This window comes from Lithobates pipiens, unplaced genomic scaffold (genome assembly GCF_037356315.1).
Source record: "Lithobates pipiens isolate NorthernLeopardFrog02 unplaced genomic scaffold, aLitPip1_a1.2 Scaffold_16, whole genome shotgun sequence".
Taxonomy (NCBI): Eukaryota; Metazoa; Chordata; class Amphibia; order Anura; family Ranidae; genus Lithobates; species Lithobates pipiens.
In genome coordinates this window covers 302,561,119-302,581,460 of record NW_027507748.1, presented here as the reverse complement: position 1 = coordinate 302,581,460, position 20,342 = coordinate 302,561,119, and positions in this window count along the sequence as shown.

The following is a 20,342-nucleotide window of genomic DNA, read 5'->3' as shown; positions in this document are numbered from 1 at the left end:
GCGCATGACGATGTATATATAGAATGGCACGGGCAGGCAAATTGGCGTAGAGGTACATCCATTTGTAATTGCCACCCTGCCATCACGTGTGCACCGCCGGTGGCGCATGCACGTGCCGGTCAGGACCCCCGTGAGTCCGGTCATGGGTCCCGCGGACTTGATCAACGCGGAGATACCCGCGATCGTCTCACGGGGAGGCTGAATGGGGAGATGCCGATGTAAACAGCTGCTCCCTGTGCTTGGAGCAGAGATCAGTGTTCACCAACACACAGCCCCACCCCCCACAGTTAGTAACATGCCCCTAGGACACACTTAACCCCTACACTGCCACCCCCTGGTTAACCCCTTCACTGCCAGTGTCATTTACACAGGAATCAGTGCATTTGTATAGCACTGATTTCTGTATAAGTAACAATGGTCCCAAAAATGTGTCAAAAATGTCCGATGTGTCCGCCATAATGTCGCAGTCACAATAAAAATCTTTTTTATAAAAATGCCATAAAACTATCCCCTATTTTGTAAACGCTATAAATTTTGCGCAATTCAATCATTAATCGCTTATTGCGTTTTTTTTACCAAAAATATGTAGAAGAATACGTATCGGCCTAAACGGAGGAAAAAACTTTTTTTTTAATATATTTTTGGGGGATGTTTATTATAGCAAAAAGTAAAAAAGAATGCATTTTGTTCAAAATTGTCCCTCTATTTTTGTTTATAGCGCAAAAAATATAAACCGCAGGGGTGATCAAACACCACCAAAGGAAAGTTCTATTTGTGGGAAAAAAAGGATGTCAATTTTGTTTGGGAGCCACGTCGCACAACCACGCAATTGTCAGTTAAAGCGATGCTGTGCCGAATCGCAAAAAGTGGTTTGGTCTTAAGCCAGCAAAATGGTCCGGTCTGAAAGTGGTTAAAGAATATGTAGGCAACAAAAATTCTGCAGTAGATCTGTATTATTATCCACTTAAAGACTCTGCAAGTATTTAAAAAATAGCTGTTAATCGGTCAGAAATGTTTTCAGCTCCTGTTGTGGGCTGACACACAGCATTTTTGTGGATTGAATACCCTGCCCATTCTTTTGCTGAACTCCTCAACTACTCCAACTTTCAGATCACAAATTTCTAATGCTGTATAGTCTGTGATAAAAACTAGAATGGCTTTAGTGACTCTTTGTGAATACAAAGGAATTGGTATATTTAACAGAGCAAAAGGGAGCAAATAAGAAATGTTCATTGTTAGGGTTCATTTACACTTTAATACACAGTAAAGGGAACATGCACTATTTTTATTAAAGCAGCACACTACAACACACAAAAAGGTTTGCATTGTTCTGGACTGCCTAGGTGGGTTGGCTTGGCATTTGGAATGAGCAGCAATGCAAGGCACCTCTATGCATGTAAGGTGTGCAGTAATGAAGGCAAATAATGAGAATATGATTGAAGGTTGAAGGGAAATAATAATGACATTTTTAGTGGAGTGGGGTAGGGTTGAAACCTATTTGATGTTTTTATAGCTGTGTGTGCCTTCCAATGCTGGTGACCTTTGTCCCTCTCAGTTCTTGATTAAAGCCAGCCATAGACCGGTCATGCTCAACGAAGTTTGAAACATGGATGGGCAGGCTGACTGTACCCAAGTTGATTGATCGCTCAACTTGGGTACAACCAGTCTGTCAGATTTAACATGTGATTGTTGCTAGCAGCTGTTATAACCACTAGCAATAAAAACTGTGTTACCCCAGTGGGTAACACATTGTGTTCTCCCCCGCTGCCCCCCGCTGGGAGAACACAATGGCTCCAAAGGAAGGATTCCTCCATTAACACTGACTGTGTTGATGGGGGAATCAAACATGGTTGCAGGCAAGAAAATCACTCCATCTATGGCCGGCCTAATGAGTGTGTTTTTAAAAAACTCACAGCTATTTGTCCTGCAAAACTGCATGTACATTTGTTCTGTGCGAATGCTGGCACAATTGAATATTGCTAGGCTTTTTTTTTTTTTCTCCATGTCAAATGTCTTTCATTTGTAAGAATAGCGTGAATCAGGAATATACTGCACATTTATAACTCTTCCCCACTTTGTTTAAAACTAGATAAAAAAGTTTGTTTAGAGTTGAACCTTCGGATATGTTAGTTTTAGTAACACCTGGTAACTAGAAAATACATGTGATTGTATCTTGCCCCAAACTAGTGGATAGACAACAAAGGTCATGGCACAGGGCAGCAGAAACATGAGGGTGATTTTATACAAGTTTTTAAGATATACTTTTTGAAGAGCTTGGAGACTTCTATTTATATAAATGTACTAAGTGGGCTATAGCCAGGATAGGGCTGACATATGTGAAGTTATATATATATATATATATATATACACACACACACACACACACACACACACACACACACACACACACACACACACACAGCATCTCACAAAAGTGAGTGCACTCCTCACATTTTTGTAAATATTTTATTATATCTATTAATTTGTAAATTTGCTGTCCTCTCAAAGTAACTCAACACACAGCCATTAATGTCTAAACCGCTGGCAACAAAAGTGAGTACACCCCTAAGTGAAAATGTCCAAATTGGGCCCAATTAGCCATTTTCCCTCCCATGTGACTCGTTAGTGTTACAAGGTCTCAGGTGTGAATGAGAAGCAGGTGTGTTAAGTTTGGTGTGATCGCTCTCACTCTCCCATAATGGTCACTGGAAATTCAACATGGCACATCATGGCAAAGAACTCTCTGAGGATCTGAAAAAAATAATTGCTGCTCTACATAAGGATGACCTAGGCTATAAGAAGATTACCAAGACCCTGAAACTGAGCTGCAGCATGGTGGCCAAGACCATACAGCAGTTTAACAGGACAGGTTCCACTCAGAAGAGGTCTCGCCATGGTCGACTAAAGAAGTTGAGTGCACGTGCTCAGCATCATATCCAGAGATTGTCTTTGGGAAATAGACATATGAGTGCTGCCAGCATTGCTGCAGAGGTTGAAGGGGTTTGGGGTCAGCCTGTCAGTGTTCAGACCATACGCCACATACTGCATTAAATTGGTCCACATCGCCTCAAAAGGAAGCCTCTTCTTAAGATGATGTACAAGAAAGCCTGCAAACAGTTTACTGAAGACAAGCAGACTAAGGACATGGATTACTAGAACCATGTCCCATGGTCTGATGAGACCAAGATACACTTACTTGGGTCAGATGATGTCAAGCATGTCTTCAGCAACCTATGTGAGGAGTACAAAGACAAGTGTGTCTTGCCTACAGTCAAGCATGGTGGTGGGAGTGTCATGGGCTGGCCGCTGCATGAGTGCTGCCGGCACTGGGGAGCAACAGTTCTATGAGGTAATCGTTATTGCCAACATATACTGTGACACACTGAATCAGAGCATGATCCCTTCCCTTGGAAGATTAGGCCGCAGGGCAGTATTCCAACATGATAACGACCCTAAACTCACCTCCAAGACAACCACTGCCTTGCTAAAGAAGCTGAGCATAAAGGTGATGGATTAGCCAAGCATGTCTCCAGACCTAAACCCTATTGAGCATCTGTGGGGTATCCACAAACAGAAGAGGGAGGAGCGAAAGGTCTCTAATATCCACCAGCTCAGTGATGTCGTCATGGAGGAGTGGAAGAGGACTCCAGTGGCAACCTGTGAAGCTGTGGTGAACTCCAGTGCTGGAAATAATTCTGGCCACAAAAAATATTGACCCTTTTGGCCCAATTTGGACATTTTCACTTAGGGGTGTACTCACATTTGTTGCCAGCGGTTTAGACATTAATGGCTGTGTGTTCATTATTTTGATGGGAAAGCAAATTTACACTGTTATACAAGCTGTATATTCACTACTTTACACTGTAACAAATTGCCATTTCTTCAGTGTTGTTACATGAAAGATATAATAAAATATTTACAAAAATGAGAGGGGTGTACTCACTTTTGTGAAATACTATATATATATATATATATATATATATATATATATATATCCTTAATGGGTTAAGTTTCAGTTAGTATAGGTATCACAGAAGTGAGAGAGTGTCAACATGTCAGAAGAACTCAAACACAGTATATGTAACTTTTATGCCTTATGACACACTGGAAGGTGCAGAGTATACAGCAGTATTTGCTCAAGGTGTTGTTTAAACAAATCCAATACACTATCAGGAAGGAGGATAGTACATATGTGACCCTGGCATGACTTACGCAAATGTAAATATCCCGATGAATAAAATGTAAGCCCCTGTACACACGGTCGGACATTCTGCCAACCAAATCCGTCGGATTTTGTCCGACGGATTGTGTCCGACGAATTTTGTCCGACGGATTGTGTCCGAAACTGTTGCATACACACGGTCGGACCCAGTTGTCGGATTTAGCGTTTGCCAAGAACGCGGTGATGTAACCCGTGTATGGCGGGACTAGAAAAGGGAAGTTCAGCACCACGTCCGTCACCCTTTGGGCTCCTTCTGATGATCTCGTGTTAGTAGAAGTTTGGGGAGAGACGATTCGCACTTTTCACATTAGTGATTCAGATCGCTACTGCTCTTCGGTTTTTACTTGTCTTTGCGTATCTGATAATCAGTGCGTGCAGTCATTAAGTATTTTTTGATCATTGTGGACTATATCTTGGTATAGTACGCTTTGAAAGGCATTTTTTTCTTCTCTGCTTGCTTCTGCTATTCAGGTCGTTCTTTCAGGCCTTGCTGTTTATCGGTGCTTTCTGGTGTCCGTTCTGACCAGCCGTCCGTTTTCAAACCATGTTTCCTCTACATACTCGTCGTACAGTTTGTGCTGTGCAGGGGCTTCGTGTTGGGGTTCTTACATGGACTATCTGAATCGGAAAATTGTGGCCATGAGGATTACATATTTCAGGGAGAGAAAGAAGCACCTGGAGTCCTTGAGAGCAGGAGATCCAGATGCCGTTTATTCCCCCAGGATGGCTCACTTTGATAGGCTGCATTTTCTGGTAGACCAAGGGGTACCAAGGCCACCACTCAGGCCACCACTCTCCAGTCTTCCTTCAAGGCATCCTTCACCCCCAGCTGAGGCTTCTGATGTCCAACCTGGGCCTTCCAGGCAGCAACATGTAGTGGGGCCCAGCTTGAGACAGGTATTGCATTGTTGAACATATTTCTTGTGTTACATTTAATGATGTTAACTAGATGTTCTTATTGATCAGTAAGTTGTGATTTCTCAAAGTGGTTTACATCTCAATAGACAGTAGTGACCAAAAATGATTGGGACGGGAAAGAAAAATGCTGGTCTCAGAATGATAGTCTGTTCTATTTGGTAACATTCAATTTGCAAAAGCCAGGAGCACAAAATGGTGTGATTGATGAGCAAAAAAATAAAACTAGGTCCCCTTTACATACACAGGAAGACCTCAGTCGGGGGGGAGGCTGTGGCAAGTGGCAGCCAGGAGGTCGACCAACGCCCTCCTTCTCCTCCTCCTGCCCCAACTACAGGAGCCGAGCCACAGCCTGGAAGGATGCCTGGTGGGAAGTGCCCAAGGAAGACGAGAGAGTGATGGCCTGGGTTCAGTCTGGTCTGCCAGAAGATGCAGCCTCTTGAAGATCCACATCCTGGGGACAGAAATGGCATCTGAATTTCCTGTTCTCTAGGACTTCGGGACCAGACTTCTCTCCCTGAGATATCTACTCCTCAGGCCACCAATTTTTTTCTATTAGAATTTTTTCATGTCTGCCCTGGGGGCCAAAGGCTGCACCAAAGTAAGAAGTTTCTCCAGTGCTGCGTTCCTATTTTTATTTTATAGCGACCAAAATAAAGGTTTTTTTTGTTTGATGAAATACTTGTGTAATGTGTTTTCCTTCCAAAAGGCCAGTTTAGTTGTGAGCAGGCAGGTACATTTCAAAAATACAAAGTGAAATGAATAACAAGGGGTACCAACACTAAACAAACTCCTGTAAATTAAAAAAGAAAAACCAAAGATAAAAAATAAAATAATGTTGTTGTGGTAAGTTTACACACAAAAAACACCCCAAAAAAAGGAGAAATTAGCAAACTGTCTTTAAAGGAGATTTTTAGGAATTAAAAATAAAAAAGCATCCAAAAAAGAATAAACCAAATCTAAAATTGTGTAGATGTGACGCAAACTAAAATTTTATTGCTGAAATGGTTAAAAAAGAGTAATGAAATACGTTCGGGAGAAGTGTGTGTGACTATGAGCATCAAAAGAAGTTCGTTCTTGCAGCATTGTAAAGAACAAGAGAATGTGCTTGATGAAAGAATTTTTAACATTGCAGCGTGATGAATGTGCTATATCGCTTACGAGCAGTAGTTTTACCTGAACGAGCGCTTCCGTGTCGAAATTTGAATGTGAGCATGTGTGGCACCTTGTCCGTCGGAGTAGGCTACACATGATCGGAGTATGTCCGATCGGACCAGTTGGTCGGAAAATATTTCCAACAAGTTGGAAAATTGGGTCAGACGGATATTCCGACAGAATCAGTCCGATGCATACCACACACAGTCGGATTATCCGACAACACGGTCCGATAGGACACATTCCTACGGATTCTCCGATCGTGTGTACAAGGGCTAAGTATGTGTTGAACAAAGTGAGGGAAAATACCAAATGTTACTTTTCTAAGCTAGTTGTTGCTAGAATCCTCCTATAGTTCCTCATTAAATGTTTGTTTTTGGTTTTAATACTGCTTTAAAGCTGAACCACAAAAAAGAGTGTATCCCCCATTGGAACCTGGGACTTTCATGGCAAACATGACACCAACAAATAAATGTAAAAAGTATACCTATTATATATATATAATATATATATATATATATATCTATTTAAACATCTTAAAATTGTTTGGTAGAACCGTACACATATACACATAATAAAAAAACTGCTAGTTTATTCATACATTTCAGTGTTTTGACAAACGTTAGAAGAATGCTTTCTCCATTCTGCCAGACACGTTTCAGGTATCTCATTTCTCCTCAGGGGTTTTATGAAGGAGACATTCAATGGTTTCACCTCAGATGTATGGTGGAGTATAGCCATGTAATTTAGTGCAGAAGATACACTGTCATATCTGCCTGGGTGGGATGAAACGGTGAGCGTGCCACTGACATGGAACCTAGACAACCTTCCCCACTGAGGTCCCTCCAAACTGGTGTGGCTGCTACTGTTCAAATACCAAAAACTGGATACATGCCTTGTCTTAGAGAAGTATGTGCTTGCTAGATGATTGTAACAACATAGATTGGGATATCCTGTTCTGGGAATTATATCCAGAAGTGGACCTATTCCTTCCATAGCAGCAATATCTACTTGTATTTCTCCCAGGCTCTGCATTGAAACTTTGTCTAAATTTGAACCATGGGAATCCAACCATTTTGATAAATGTACAGGCACACTGTAAAATAAGTCCAATTGTGTAAAGAAACTTCAATTGCGCAACCTAAGTGTATTAGATAATTAAGTGAACAATCGCAGTTCACACAACCCTGAATATATTAACATACTACTAATTATTTCAATAGCTGGTGTAACACACTACCCAATTAATTTACTCAAATTTAAATCAGATGAATCAAAAAATCAATAAATCCAAAATAAAGTAATTGTGAACTAAATTAAAACAATGGCAATAAATCAATCAGTTACTAAGCTCAAACAAATGTCCGTAATACATCCCAATGTCCATAGATCATAGAAATAGGGGTATTTGGACTAATGTAGCAAAATGGTCAAATATTGTAACAAAAGTGGTCAAGAATCCTTTTCGATGTAGCAAGGATAGCCAAGTGATACAAAATATAGCAGAGGTTCCTTTTTCTTCCTTCACACGAAAACACCACACATTAGATCAATCCAGAAAACATCAGCCAAAGAAGTTAAATCAGACCAGGTGGCCGCTTACCAGATCCAAAGGATCTCAGATGATAGAAATCGTATGGGCCTGTATGAGTGTAGAGCCTCCACACTGGGCGATATCTTCATCCGATCCCTTGATATGGATCATCCACTCCCCTGGTGTGAGCAAAAAGGCAATGTCTCCTCCACACAGCGCTCATCTCGTTATGGTAGTATTCCTGTTCCGTAGACCCTGAGCATGCTGGGATCACTTTATAGTGCAGTACTTTTTTTTAAAAAAAGCTTCTTTATTCCAGTATAAAAAAGGTGGCTTAACACATAACTGACATCCAATTTCTAAAAACAACGGTGTATCAATATAAAAAACTGCAGCTGCGGCTCAAACCAGCCAGCTGCATTGTACGTCTGGTCCTATAGCGCCACCTGGCGCGTTTCTCCTTATGAGGCTTCGACTTGGAAAGGAGGCTAGCTTCCCAACATCCCCAACATTGTCATGCAGTCTCTTGCCGACAGTGTCGGAGCCTCCATTACCCTGTAGACACAGGCTTTTAGTTTGGCTATTTTACGATGTGGTAGGAGAATCCGACCTGACTGCATGTCGAACTCCATTCTTAAATACTCCATCCGTTGGGAAGGAATGAGATTGCCCTTCTGACTGTTTATTAGCCATCCAAAGTGGGACAGGATCACTATCACCTTGTCACGTTGTAGTGTCAGCTGTTTGCTTGAACGTGCCATGACAAGAATGTTGTTTAAATAATGAAAAATCTTTGTTCCCTGCAATCGGATAAATGCTATAGTTTCCAAAAGGATCTTGGAGAAAACCCTGGGAGCTGTGCTGATGCCGAAGGGCAGACATCTGAATTGATAATGTCTTTCCTCTATTGTGAATCTGAGGTACCTTTGATGATGTTTGTAGATTGGGACATGTAAGTAGGCATCTGCCAAATCGATCGAGATTAGCCAATCTCCTTGTTGAACGACTGATGTTATTGTATATATTGATTCCATCTTGAATCTTTTGGGCATAATGAAAAGATTTATGGACCTCAAGTCCAACACTGGTCTGAGTTCTCCGTATGCTTTGGGTACTAGGATTATTGGAGAATATACTCCCTTCCCCTGGCACTCCTGTGGTGCTGACACAATTGCTTGTTTCTGAGATAATTAGTCAACGTATTCCTGCAGGCATTTGCGTTTCTTCGGATCCTGTGGATAATGAGTTTGGACAAAGATGTTTGGAGGTTGTCTTCAAAATTTTATCTTGTATCCATGTTTCACTGTCTGTCGGGTCCAGCGGTCCTTCACATTTTTTGCCCATTCCCTCAAGTATCATGCCAACCTGGCTCCAACCTAGAGGGTTTGGACAGATTGACCGGCAAAAAGACTTTTCAGACTTTTTCACTGCCTGTCCTGTGATTAACTTCACTTTTGTGCACAAAAGAGCTCTGTGTACCCCTCCATTGCGGTCTGTTGTATACCCGGCCAGGTCTCTATGCCCTGGCCTTGCAGCCCCTTCTGGGATCAATCTGACCCAACCAAAAAGTTTGCTTTTTTTTCTTAGAGGTCTGAGGTAACAGGCCTGACTTTCCACCTGTGACCCGCTCGATTGCCTCCTCCAGAGTCTTTTCGAACAACATGTTACCATTGTATGGAAGATTGCATAACTCCTGTTTAGATGCCGCATCTGTAGTCCAATGTCTGAGCCATAATGCCCTCTTTGCGGTCACTGCTTGTGCCATGAATCTCGCCATTAATCTAAACCAGGTCAATCAAAGACTTGGCCAAAAAAGGCTGCAGTCAGGTTGAGTTCCTCCAGTGCGTCAATAACTTTAGCTGCTTCCACTCCAGCCCGCAGTGCTGTTTTCACATTTGAAAACCCAGACTTTTAGGGCTCTTGAGATTGATGGGCTATGGATGGGCAACAGGCTGCTCCTGCAACAGCATAAATTCTTTTAAGATCAGCGTCTTTCTTTCTATCCATTGGATCTCTAAATGTTGTGGAATCCTCCATCGGGAGGGAGACATGCCTTGCAAGGCATTGTAGGGCTGCATCTATCCCTGATGCTGTTTCCCAAAAAGAGGCATCTGATGGGTTAAAGGGATAGAGGGATAGAGATGAGTTAAAGGGATAGAGTTTATTAAAGAGATTTTGGATTCTCGCCTTTCTTTCTGGCTTCTCCCATTCATCCTCCATCACTTCCTGGATTTCTTTCATAAATGGGAAAGATGGCCCTTGTTTCCTTAAATTAGGAAAAAATCTGATCCCATTCTATTGCCTCTTTTATGGCAGTAACATATGGCTCAATCAGACTATAGTGGAATAAATGCTGGGCATGTCCTCTGTCTTTGATGAGGAATCTGATAAGGTCCCACAGATCCTTGATGATCTTTGCATTTGATCTGTGGAGGTGCCTGGTCTAGGCTCCTCTTTAGAGCAGGATGCGCTGGAGGCTAGCTGCATACTTTCCGTCACTGCCCCCTGCATACTTTCCGTCACTGGACACATCTTTTATGCATTCGGCACATAGAAGTTTCCCGGCAATTGATGCTGCTGTGCAAGCCCAGCATAAACCGTCTGCCAGTCTCCTGGACTGTCGTGGTTCTAAGGCTGAGGATCTACTGCAGGTTGGACTACTAGGATCCCTTTGTTTGTAGTGGGACCTAGAATGGTGGTGGGATTTTTCATTCCGGAAATATCTTTTTTTTAGGGCTCTTGCTCCTAAAAAAGATTTAGCAACATGTTACTTGTGTGTGCGACACTCTTTTAAAGTATTTTGTCCCCAATAGACCCCTCCGACATTTCCGCAGACCTTCGTGCCTGCTGTGGCGAGCTCATGGCTACAGACAAATGAGAGAACAATAAATTAAACAATAGATACATCCTAGTAACTATGCTCTTCCCCTCTCTTTAAAAAGGAAAAAAATATGTTTGTGTCCTACCCCTTTAAATCGTTGGCCATCTTACCTGGTAGTAACAGCAAACAATTCAGCCAAGCCTGCCTGGAAAGAAAGAGCAAGCAGAGAGTGTAAGAAGCATATAAGTCTTTTAAAAAAATTTGGGGGGAGAAGGACCGTGAAATCACCTACCGGAATCCCCCGCAACACACAGCGATCAGTGCCTGTCACCACTGTGGTGTCCAGCTTTATGGTGTGCTGGTTACCCCAGCAACACATGGCCGCTTCTTCTAAGCTCCAGAGGGGAAGATGCAGGTAAAATCCTCTTCAGCTCACCACAGTTAAAGAAAACCCTGATGGGTTTACTTCCTCTTTTTTTCCCTGCAAAGGTAAAGCATAATGGACTACTATGCATCGCATAGTAGCTCATTATGTGTCACTTACCTGACACAGGAGCCAGCGAAGTCGCCGCTGATCCCTGTAGTCCGCCGCGTCCATCTTGCTGGTGGTGTCTCGCAGCTCCGACCAATGACAGCGGCGCAACCGCGATGACGTCACTCCCGCGCATGCGCACGGGAGTCGCGCCTCGCAGCTCCGTTGCTGTCATACGGCGAAGCCGCGATGACGTCACTCCCGCGCATGCGCACGGGAGTCGACAAATTTGGCAAATCCATTCTTGGATTTGCCGCATTTAGTGCGCCTGCGCGCCGCTGTCTACGGCGCATGCGCCGTAGACAGCGGTGCCCATTTTCGGGCAAATATCTCCTAAACCATATAGGTTTAGGAGATATTGCTTGGACCTACAGGTAAGCCTTAAACTAGGCTTACCTATAGGTCCAAGTTGTTTGGAAGGGTTTACTTCCCTTTTAAGTGGGCCCTTTAGATTACAAATGCCCACAGCCTGACACAAGGCGTTCAGTGTCATAAGAGGCGTTACCTCTATGCATTCTGGACCCTCCAGAGAGAGGCTCAACCTGGGAGGGAAAGGTTCGGTGGGGGGTGTAAGCTGGAATTCAGTCCAGTGGCCTGGCGACCAATGAAAAGGAGGACAGGGATTTATAGCGCTAGAAGAAGGTGGTCCTGTGGGTTAATGAGGAACAGTTAACCCATAGTGTGCTGATGGGAGGACGACCAGGAAACTATGTTCACACACACACACACACACACACACACACACACACACACACACACACACACACACACACACACGGCATCTCTGCCTACTCTTTCCTCTGCTGCACATTCAGAGAAACTTTTGAATTCTTTTAATAAGTTCACAAAATACAAAGGTTTCTGTGAATGGGCAGCCAAGGGAATAGGTGGGCACTGCAGCTGCATACAACTCTGCAGGTGAAGAAGCTGAGACTAGAAGGTCTAGCATCCGAGTTCCAGCACTGCAGCCATGTGGATCACTATATAAGTTTGAGATGTAAATTTAAAACATGGCATACATTGCACCTTAAGTCATAGTATTTCTTCACATTTATGAAAGTGGCTGAATTCCTGGGGTTATCACTTTTGCATATGTGTTTTGTTACATGTTAACATATGTAGAAGTGTAAATTGACCCTTCAAAATTTCCTTCCTGCACTTTTTTTTTATAAATCTTTAACAGCTAGGTAGTGCATGCAATATGAACAGATAACATGATGATATCAAAGTACAACCAGAAGTTGATCAGCACAGTTGAAGCCTTTTTTTTATTACTCATTTTCTCTCATCCTGAGTGCAGAAATAAAGCTTGGCACTGCATTCAAAGTCTAGATTCAAAATTTATGAGATCTCAAACACAGTAGAATTACACAGGGCACACGATTGTTTGATGCTATCCTAATTAATATCTGCCTAGATTTTTCCTTTGGATGAATTAAGTCCAAGTATGGCACTCTGCTTCTGTCAGAAATATGCTGGCCATAGTGCAGCCGAAGCGAGTCCTAGGCAGAGGCAGATGTGCATGCGCAGATATGCTCCTGCAGGTGCCTGTCTTGCCGGGCATAGGCTATTGCGTACAGCTGAAGGCGTATCGCGTATTCGCACAAATATGCACGCCTGTTAGCCATTAATGCTGGCACCATGGCCTTTTAAAAGGGCAGCAGCTGCACTAGTGCATTGCTGTCTGATCTGCAGCTTTACCCATATACCTGTCCCTGTGATCTATGCTTGCTTCCTATGTTTGACCTGGCTTATTCTGACCATGCTTGCTCTCCACCTATCCTGACCTCAGCTTGCCTTAAAGACTTTGTTATATCTTCCATCTGCCTGATATCCTGTTGCTAACCTCTACCTGCATCTTGACCATTCTCTGCCTGCATCTTGACCATTCTCTGCTGCTGTTTATGGTTATCCTCCATTGCTAACCTGGTTTGTCTGACCCTGCATCCAGTTATCCATCTGTCCTGCTCTGCAAAGTACCTGGTCCTACATCTGCTGTTCTTGCTGCAATCTGCTGCTTTAGCCATTCAGCCCAGCTCAGGTGACGCACCTGCCACACACTTCTGCAACCAACGGAAGATCTTACAGACTCTCGTGGCCACTGTCACAACACCAGTGACCCTTGAGCCGGGGCTGTATGGGAGATCTCCCTCTACACATCAGGCTCTGCCAAAAGGTGCGTGACAGCTTCTGTACTGATGTTGTTCACAATGGTCTTTCAGAATATCAGAGAAATGCTTATGTTGTCTGAAAAATTGGTGCATTGTACATTTTATATTAGCCCTAAATATATTGAAAGTTTATCTTATGTGTATTTTATTAAACTGTCATTGGAAACATGAACCCTCACCATTGCCACCAGGCATAGTTATGAGCTAACCTGAGGCATGGAGTAAAGGAAGCATTTGATACACACCAGGAATCTCTACAATAGGAATACATTTTGCTTTATGTGTTAGCTGACTTTGTACTAGGGATAGCTGATACTGCAGACAAGCTAACAAAACAAAGTACCTAGAGAGAAATGAAGTCTGTGTAACAATCACATTCCAGGCAGGTTCCATTAGAATTCTTGAGACAGGCAGAAATCAGGGTTGATGGCAAAATAAATACAAAAGTTATGACACATGGCAGACAGATGTATTCCAAAAGATAAGCCAGGGAGATGGAATCTGATACAGATATAAAATTACAGCAGTACAACATCAATAGAATACTATCAGGAATCACCTTTTGTTCAGGCACTGCGCCAACGCCTATTATGGTTTGTGTGGACCACTTGTGTAACAATTGGTAGGTATGGCCTCCACTAGGACCCTTGTGAATATTTTTTTTCCATTACACTCTTATGCCACGACCTTTGAGTATTTGCTAGACAAAAGGGCAAAGCAAATGGCAGAGGTATAAATACCAGGAAGCAGAGCATGGACATGGGTCAAAACCATATTAGTAGTCAGATTCATTGTGCAAGTACTCATGTTGACCAACAGGAATTGCCCTTGACCTGTCTCTGGACCCTACTCTGCCCATTATGAAGTCTGCCTATATTTTGGGCTTTCTGCCTTCTGATTTGGTTCCTCGCTTCCCAGGTTTTAACTGACCTTGGCCTGCATCCTGACACTGCTTCTGCTTTATTTTCCTTCTACCTTGATGCCCCGCTGTTGCTGACCTTGGCCTGTATCCTTACACTGTCCCTCCCTTCTGCTTCAGTACCTTGCTACCCAGCTGCTGACTTTCTGCTTGTGTCTAGCCTACTCTCCTGACATCTGGGTGCTACTGTGTTCTTGCACCTGGTTCTTAACCGGTTGTCCCTTGACCCTAACATCTGCCAGCCAATGCTGCTGCAAAATTGGGCTTTGTGCCACATCCCTTGTCATGGCTACCCTAGTTGTTTGACAAGTGGTTCAAGAGAGGCCCCTATTCATCTTGATATCTATTAGGTATGTGATAAACTTTTTATGTGTTGGAATGCCTAATAAAGACTAGAAAACTGGAGCATCTACTTTTGCAAGTCAGACAGAATCCATGTTTAATTTCCTCAGTATTGGAATGCAAAATAAAACAAGACTGGCATCTGTGGACAACTGCCCCATGTTTTCTATAATTCCTGTATTAGGGCTAATTCAGACCAGCAGCTCCATTACAAAGTAGAAGCTGGTGTGTGGTGCGGTCTGGTGGGATTGCTACACTGCTTATAGGTCTATCTCTGCACATCACACTGTTCTTTTTTTTTTTATTAACTTTATTGAAATGCCACAGAAACATTTTTAGATTCAATAATTTTTATTGGGTTATACATAACAAAGCATACAAAGTAGCAAAAATACAGCTCTTAATGCTCGTTCCACAGCATAATATAGCATAAGCAATCTCTAGTCCTAATGGGACTGCAACTTACAAATCCGAATGTCTCCAAAGCATGTACAGAAGGAGTGATAGGAGAAGTTAAAAACGAGGAACAGGAAAATGGGGAAGAACGGGAATGGAGGGTCTCGTCTACAGGCACCCCTAATGGGAGCACACTGTGCCCATAGACGAGGGATCCGCCTCCCCCACTCCAGTGCTTACAGGTATCATTATAGCATTCTATAATAGATTGAAAGCAATTACTGTAACATGTTATCATTAGCTGCATAGAGTTGCGATTGATAAAGAGCTAGTCCATAAACTGTGAACAAGAAAAAAAAACAGTAAGGAAACAAAAAACAGTGAACTAACAATTAACAAGTACCTCATCTGAGGGTGCCAATGTGTATGATAAAACCAGTTGAAGGTGGGTTAGTGTGATGCACCACAGCGGCGCATAGAGATAGGGGGGAGCTTACGGGGGTAGCAGAGAGAGAAGAAAACAAAAAAAAAAAAAAGAGGGGGGGGGGGGGGAGAGAAAAGGGTAGGTAAAGCATGCGTCATACTGCAGGAGTAAGAACAGGTGGAGCGGTTAGAAGTAATCAGATAAAGTACAGTTATGGTCGAGCATACCAGGAGTCCCAATCCTCCCAGAGATTCGCAATGTTAGCTAAACGTCCTTCAGATGTAGCGAACATACGTTCATATGTTCCATGTAGGTGTACCAAACGCACAATTTCTGCACAAGAAATCTGTTCTGAGGACTTCCAGTGACGGGCTATCGTCAGTCTGGTCGCTAAGAGGACGTGTGTAATTATATAGCGAAGCCGATAAGGGTAATTGTCTATACCAACGTTCAAGATTGCCAGTGCAGGCGATGGGCTTATAGAGATATGTGTAAGCTCAGATAACAGGTGGAATACATCTGTCCACAGCGGCACAATGTTGGGGCATTCCCACAGTATGTGATAAAGGGTCCCTGGGGAGTGGCATTGTCTCCAGCAGGAGGCATCTATTGCGGTGTCATATGTGTGTAATTGATGCGGCGTTAAGTACCATCTAAGAGTAATCTTGTAGGTAAGTTCCCACAGGTTAGCAGATTTTGTAACTATATGATTAAAACGTAATGCACATTGCCATTGGTGGGAAGATATGAGAATTCCAAGATCTTTTTCCCATTTCTGCATGGGAGGAAGGATCTCGAAGGTGTTCTTACCTTTGATCATAGCGTAAAAAATAGAAATGCCTTTTGATGGGGAATTGTGATTAGTAAAATATTGCCAGATTTTCAAGGGAAGGTGTAGTTGGAGATGTGGGTTGCGGATTAGACAATGTGAAATTTGGATGTACTTGTAGTATTCTGTCGAGGGGAGTGAAAAAGTGTGCTGTAGCGAAGGGAATGAGTGCACAAAGTCTACATTGTATAGATCTGCAATATGCTGTATGCCTCTATCCGTCCAAGAAGATACCTGCATGTTAGGAATTTTTAGGTTGAAAACCTCTAGTGGGATAGGGGCTTGGTAAGTACAAGCGGATGCAGGTAAATTTTTAAGAAGGTACTCAAATGCCTCAACTGATGCATGTAAAGTCGGAGATATATTGCGGTCAGCTTTCCTCAGTTTGGGAAAACTGAGTATCCAATTTTTGAGATTCTTACCAGGGATTTGGGAAGCTTCCATAGAACTCCAGTGGACAGAGGGTTCGGGTATAAACCATGCTCTCAACTGTGCTAAGATTGTTGCATTATGATAGTCTTGTATATTGATGTACCCTATGCCACCCGCCGATTTGTGTTTCACCAGTATTTTTTGAGAAACTCTGTTTCTTTTTCCTTGCCAAACCATGTTACTAAGAAGGGATTGGAGTTTCGTGAAGTAAAATGTGGGTAACGAGATGGGAAGTGTTCTAAAAAGGTATAGTAGCTGAGGGAGAATGATCATTTTGAATGCCGCTAGCCTGCCTGAGGCAGAGAGTGTTAGTTTAGAAATCTTGTCTAGTTCCTTTGGGAGATTATGCAAGAAGGGGAGAAAGTTGACATTGTAAAGATCGCTCGTGTCGCTAGTTAGCTTAATACCCAGGTATTGGAGAGAATGCGTAGACCATGCATATTGATGGTTGCTTTGCAAGTGTGCCTGTTGATGCGTTGGCATCGCTAAGGGAAGAACATAAGATTTAGAGGTATTCACCTTATAGTATGAAACATTGCTAAATTCGTCAAGAATTAGTTGCACCGAAGCCAGGGAAGTAGCAGGGTTAGTCAGGGAAAGAATAATGTCATCAGCAAAGAGGCTGATCTTATGCTCAGAATTACCGATGTGGAAACCGGAGATGTTATGTTGGGATCTAATTTTTGCCGCTAAGGGTTCAATCATAAGGTCAAATATCAGAGGCGATAGGGGACATCCTTGCCTGGTGCCATTTGTTATAGCAAAGGTTGTTGATAGCATGGACAGACAATAGACTTGGGCTGAGGGAGAAGAGTATAAGGCTAAAATTGCAGTGAGTATAAAGCCATGGAAACCGAATTTCTCTAGGGTCAATCTAAGGTATGGCCAGTGAACCCTATCGAATGCCTTCTCCGCATCCAACGAGAGAAGCAGAGAAGGCACCCGATGGGTCACTGCATGATGGATAATATTGATCATACGCCTTGTAGCGTCTGACGTCTGACGTCCTTTGACGAAACCTGACTGATCAGTATGTATTAGCAGAGGCAGGATGTCATTAAGTCTATAAGCAATGACTTTTGCATAAAGCTTCACATCGTGGTTAAGAAGGGAAATGGGGCGAAAGTTCTGAGGTAGGGTGGGTTCCTTCCCTGGCTTCGGTATGGTAACAATTAAGGCTTTAAGCATTTCTGGAGGAAAGGAGGCGGAGGAGGCAGCAGAATTAAATACCGGGAGCAAATGTTCGGTCAAGTCGGAAGAAAATTGTTTATAGTACTCCCCAACAAATCCATCTGGGCCTGGAGCTTTGTTATTCGGTAGTGATTGGATGGCAGTCATGATTTCGTTCTGCGTAAATGGGGAGTTTAGCAGTTCTAGTTGTTGTGGGGTTAGTTGGGGCAGGTTTATTGACTGTAAAAAAGCATGAATCTGGGAGAGTTGGGGCTTGGGTAAAGTCGTGTCATTATTCAGATTGTAAAGGCTACTGTAATAAACACTGAAGGCGTTCGCAATATCTTGCGGGTTGGATAACCTAGCATTGGTAGTGGGATGATGCAAAAAGGGAATGGGCGATTTCGGTATATAACCTTTAATCTGGTGGGAAAGCAGTTTACCGGGTTTATTGCCTTCAGAATAAAACTTCATTCTAAAGCGTTTTTTGAGCTTTGTCATGGTATTCTAGCAGTAGAGTTCTAAGTTCTAGCCTAAGAGATATTAATTTAGATTTAAGTGTCGGGCTGGGGTGCTGCTTATTGAGGAGATCAGTATTTTGAATGTTAGTGAGAATGCTGTCTATCCGCTGCCTCCTTTGCCTCCTGTCTCTCGCTCCATATTGAATAAAGAGCCCCCTCATATACGCTTTGTGCGATGCCCACAAGATGTGTGGGTCCGCAACAGAGTCTTTGTTCTGTAGGAAAAAAGCTTTCAGGTTGTCATGGAGCAGTTTAGAATATGGTTCTGATTGTAAAATTTTGGTGTTGAGTTTCCATAGATAAGCAGGAGGATTGTTAGTGGAATCTTCCACAGTGATGCTTATCGGTGAGTGATCAGACCAAGTGGTGGGATGTATCTCCGAAGAGGAGATTTTTTGTAAGGTCCAGGGGTCTGTCAGAAAAAAATCGATGCGCGAATACGAGTTGTGACAGGGAGAAAAGAAGGTGAAGTCTTTTTCGTCTGCATGCTGGCATCTCCAAACATCGTATAGTCGAAATGTTGACAAAAGAGGGTTTAGGGCTAATCTATGTCGCTTAGTGTGGGTAGAAGAGTCCAATACAGAGTCAGGGGTGCAGTTGAAGTCTCCGCACCAGATTACCGCTCCTTGCTGAATCTCTGCAACTTTCTTATGGAGTTTCCGTAGAAAGCGAGTTTGGTGAACATTAGGGGCGTACAGAGAGACTATGGTATAAGGAGCACCCTTGATCATGCAAGTCAGAATGATGTAGCGGCCTTCTGGATCTTGGACACACAAGGTGGATTGGAACGCTAAAGAATTGCGAATGGCAATTAGAACTCTTTTTTTTTTTGTCTTTGCATTAGCAAGATAGATAGTGTTAAACCATTTGTTGGTGCAGGTAGGGGGGTGGCTAGCTAAAAAATGTGTCTCTTGAGCGCAGATGATGTCACATTTGGTTTGCTTGGCCAGAGACCAGAGGGAAGCCCTTTTAGCAGGGTGATTGAGGCCTTTGACGTTTACAGATACAATTTTGATAGTCATGGTGCCGTAGGAATATGAAAAGAGCAGCAGCAAGGATGAGTGTTACCTTGAAATTGACTAGGAGGAGTAGGAGTCCAACGTGGTGTTCGAAGAAGTTTTTCAATAAAGCTGTACCAGAGTTGTGCAGACTCGACGCTGAGAAGGGTGTTGCGTGGTAGGTGCGACCTGTAAGAAGAAAGAAAGGAAGAGAGAGAGAAAAAAAAAAAAAAAAAAAAAAAGAAAAGGTGTCGCAGTCAGAAACTTGGGATGAGTTCCCTAGGAGGAACAAAAGGTAGGGGTTAATTGGAGAGTGTTTCCACAGGTAAAGTCCTGGGCACAACCGTGCCAGAAACACTAGGTGAGGGTAAGTAGTCTCTGTAGACCGAGCGTGACAGGAGATACACTCCTACGGCGTGAGCAAGCATGTTCCCCGGATTACTGTGGAGGAGAGTAAGGTTTCTGGGGCCTCGGTGGAAGAGGACGTGCGTGTACATCTCCCATATTGTTGTGGTCCATGGGGGTCACATCAGTAGGAATGATATTCCAGTCTTGTAGGAGTTTCAGTCCTTGTTGGAGTGAAGTGATCAGGTGTTTCGAACCGCCATGGTGGATGGATATTTTGGAGGGTGCAATCCACTGGTATTGGATCTGGTTATTACGCAGCGCCTTGGTAATCGTGTTAAGTTGCTTGCGCCTGCTCAAGGTGTGTTGCGACAAGTCAGCGTAGATTTGTAATTGATTGTACGGTTCAGGGAGAGTGTCCAGTGCTCTCACCTTCTGCATAAATTGCTCTTTAATATGGTAAAAGTGCACTCTGAGGATGACGTCTCGGGGCACGGCGTCTGGGAGGAAAGCGGGCTTAGGTAACCTGTGAATGAGGTCAACAATGAGCTCAATATTTTTTGCATCAGGAAGCACAGCTTTGAGGAGATTTTTTGCGAACGAGGGCAGTTCAGTA